The sequence below is a fragment of the Rutilus rutilus genome, assembly GCF_951802725.1.
Source record: "Rutilus rutilus genome assembly, chromosome: 24".
Lineage (NCBI taxonomy): Eukaryota > Metazoa > Chordata > Actinopteri > Cypriniformes > Leuciscidae > Rutilus > Rutilus rutilus.
The window spans coordinates 21,026,857-21,030,937 of NC_140228.1; the positions used below are offsets into that span (position 1 = coordinate 21,026,857).

The 4,081-nt window shown below is 36.2% G+C and overlaps 1 long non-coding RNA gene across 1 annotated transcript; it reads left to right on the forward strand.

Moving 5' to 3' along the window:
- The first annotated feature begins 811 nt into the window (after positions 1-811).
- LOC311284431 lies at positions 812-3,304 on the forward strand. Its single transcript, XR_014626213.1, has 3 exons — positions 812-1,203; positions 2,468-2,523; positions 2,801-3,304. It is a non-coding gene; the product is annotated as an uncharacterized lncRNA (long non-coding RNA).
- The last annotated feature ends 777 nt before the right edge of the window (positions 3,305-4,081 follow it).

The window sequence follows — 4,081 nt, forward strand, 5'->3', positions numbered from 1 at the left end:
ATAAAATAATAACATACATGCATAAATACAAACATGAATATAAAATAAAATCAGTATATGATAATGTCTGTGTCTGTATGCAATGTATGTGTTTATGCGTAGCTGAAAAGTTCTACAGACTCATCAAGTGTCCTCATTCAATAGCTGGATTGCCATGCAATGTGTATACCTCCTATTGCCGATCCATCGTGCAATGTGCGATTGTGCACACAGCAGCAACTGAATGCTACCCCAGATAGTCGTGCAGTGTGAAAAGAACAGTGATCTGACGACTTTGAAAATCGTGTGTAACCCAGGTCACTGACAAGATCAATAGTAATTACAAGCATTTCATTTTTATTAAGTTTTATTAACTTAATTTTTGTTTTTATTATTATTCAAATTTTAATCTAAAATTAAATTATTTTAGTGAAAAATATCCTCAGAAGTCACGCTTTAAGGGTAATAGAAGCCGATGGAAATAGAGATCGGGATGAATGGGAAAAGTTAGAAATGCTCATGAAAGAAGACTGAAACTATCTATATTAAGGCCAAACCAAAAGAAAACGTTATTTTATTTTCCTCTTTCACTTACCTTTTTCTTGGTGAGACCGTGAGAACCATTTTCGCTATTATATATGTATTAAGTGGTTTTGAAATATGGAGTGTTATCATATTGAAATATAATGTGAAAGAAATGCATCTGAAACCAGTTGTCACGATCCCTGTACGGTCTTGCGTTTTGTAGGCCTTTTATGTTGAAGTATATTCTTAGTTCCCCATTGTTTCTGTGTTCACTTCCTGTGTTTGGTTCCTGTTTTGCCTTGTACCTTGTTTGTCACAGGCTGCGTTCCAAACCGCATACTTCCCTACTATTTAGTATGGGAAAAAGAGTAGGCGAGCGAAAAAGTATGTACGAATCCAAAAGAGTAGGCGAGAATTACCTGGGTGACGTACTAATTATCGCGAGATTCGGACTTAAGTGCGTTCGAATATGCCTACTTTCCTACTATATAGTAGGCGCAAACAGTACGTGAAGGAAGCAGTACGTTCGAAACATCAGTATTCATAAAAGAGTAGGCGAGAAGTTCCCGGATGGCTTACTGCTTTCGGCCAGATTTTTGAGTGCTCAACCGATGGATACTCTTCTATCTCAGGAGCCCACGCGAGAGGATACGTCATTATCAAACATCGCAGAGATCGGCGACGCGGGTGCTTTCAAATGTGAGTAAACACAGTAGGCTTGTTTGAGATGCGCCTCGCCTCGCCTGAAATGTATGCGAGAGTAGGCGGCTGCAGTGAGAGGAGGAGTGAAAAAAGCGCAGGCAAGCCGGACAGTTCTCTCTTCTCGTAGTGGATCTGAGACCTGCGAGATCAGAGATGGATATCGCGGGATTCACGGGATTCACGCTCGTGCACAGTGTTGCTAATAAACTGGATGTAATTCGAAAGTTCTGTTGCTTTTATATGAAAATAAATAAAATGAACAAGACACCCAAAGTACTTGTTATTTAATTCCATTCCAAATACATGTTTATCAATAATTTTTTCTTTAATACAGACATATGTGTTTTGTTTTTTTTGTGTGTGTTTTTTTCATAAAAATTAAATTGCATAACCCAAAGAGATTGCACTGTCAGATAGTTTGGGAATATTCACACATAACATATACACATAAAACATGATATTAGAGTTTTAAAATCAAACATTTTAAAAGAAAACAATACATCACAGTTGTTTAAACCAATGAACATTAAGCTGTGTCGTCAGCAAGTCGTTTCCCATCATGCTTTTGATCAGCGCAGTCGGTGGAGAGCAACTGCGCTCGACTGCAGAATCCGACAGGTGCGCCTTGCGCTCGCGAGAGATTTTTGACATACGTCAGCATGACATCAGAGCAAGGCGGAGCGCAGTCGGACACATTTCTAACCGGCATGCATCTCGCGCTGATCACCGGTGATCGATTCTGCGCAGATTTTGCTCATCTCAAACAAGCCTAGTTCCTTTTGTTAAAATTGCATGTGTTGAACTACTGTAGAGTAAACTGTTGAATTGTTGAAGGTGTAAAGACGTTACACAGTAATGTATAGTTGTGATTTTGCTGTAAAAACACGTTTTATTATGTATAACGTTAGCTAACAGGGGAGCTCCAGTAAAGACACGTAAGTTACGTCTCTAAAGTGGATTTACATAAACCATATACATATTAAAGACGCTTATTTTAAATGTCTATTTACATCTGACAGGAAAATCTTGAAATATCACAACATGAAATAGACATCTGAGTGATGAATGTGTGCTATTATGTAGAACAAATCTATAAAGTAACTAACGTTAAACATAAGTTATCTATTTTATTTGTCCATTAGTAGTTGATAAATTGAGGAACATTTATGTTGGATAAAAAGTTAAAACAACCTCAACATGTAAATGTAGTGTTGAATTCATAAATCACAGAGGTAATGTGAATCTTGTCTGGATGTTACAGGGACAGATGAACAGATGTGTGTTTATCTGGTGGAGAGTGGCTCATGAAGGCTTTGAGTGAGTATACTACAGAAATGAATAACAACTATTTAAATCTTAAGTTGTAGTTTATTTTAATTATTGTAATTTCAAACAGAGCTATTACAGCACCTTTCTGATTCTTGATTTCTGTGCATTTGCTGCACAGCTTTTGTGGTGGAGCAGGACCTGCAAGGAAAGATGATGGCGGCATTTGTGGAAAAAAAAGTGTTTTTGTCTTCTAAATAATACTGCAATCAAATTACATTGTGCGGTTAAAATTACTGCTTTTGTGTTATGTTTGTGCATTTTGTAGGATCTGAAATGTCAGCAGGCTGGTGTGAGCACTGAGGATGAGGAGCCCAGAGCTGAATCCTGGAAACAGTGCCATGGATGAGTCCCTCCATCACTCCACCAGCCCTTACGAGACCCTCCATCACTCCACCTGCCCTTACGAGACCCTCCATCACTCCACCTGCTCTTATTGCCTCAGATTGTGAAGCACGACAACACATCACGCAACAACCTCCGGCACGAGGGAACGGCTCACCTCTGGCGGTCAGCTGATTCATCAGAATAAAGCCGCAGAATGGGAACCGCTGTGTTGAGATGGCAGAAGGATGTGGGGTTCAGCGCCTGTAGCCTACATACATGATTGTAGTTTGAATAAAGCTTTGTTTCATGTGTTGACTTATGCATTTGTTTATTGTGTGATGGTGACTTTCATTCATTCTTTTACTAATTTATTAATATTTCTCATTGTTGTCAGTAAATAAAATATAATTATTTAATTAATGTTTTATTTAATTGTTTGAAAGAAAATGTAGCTATGTTCATTATATACACATCTAGAGTGTATTCAATCATGCATAGCTATGTCATATGACACACATTTTGTTTGTTTTATTGAATTATATCATTTTCAGTAAAAAGTAATATAATTAAGTATTGGTCAGCATTTATCGTTGTTGTTATTGTATGTTTTGGGGTGGGATAGCAATGCAATTCATTCTGAGGTAATATAAATTTTTTATATTAATGATACTTAAATTTTTCGAGTATAAAATCAACAGTTTTCCTCCAAAGGCGAATCTTCGAAAAGCTGCCCTTTGTGCAGACATTACAAACGCTGAGGAAACCCGTTCTAGGTAGGGCTGTCGAGTTACTGATGTTATGAGATCTGTAAAAAATCTCATTATATATGCAAACCCATAATATATATATAATATATATATATTATGGGTTTGCATACATAATATGAGATTTTTTACACAGGAAAAAAGAACCTACAAGGTTGAATATCTTAATATATATTTTCTTAAATAATTAATTATAATACATTTAAAAAAAAACATTTTTTGTTAATTATAGGCCTAGGCCTGAGGGATGAAACAACAGTTAAATTCAACAAGAAAAAGAGGAAAAAATAAAGCAGTTAGCCACTTTTGCTTGTGGATGAAAATGTTTGGATAAAAAAAAAAAAAAAATTAACAACATATTCAAGAGATGACAATTTTGGGATTTCGTAATAAAAATAAATAATATCGTTAAGGATAAAACGGTGGGTCACATTAGTAGGGTTAAATATAAGAACTTA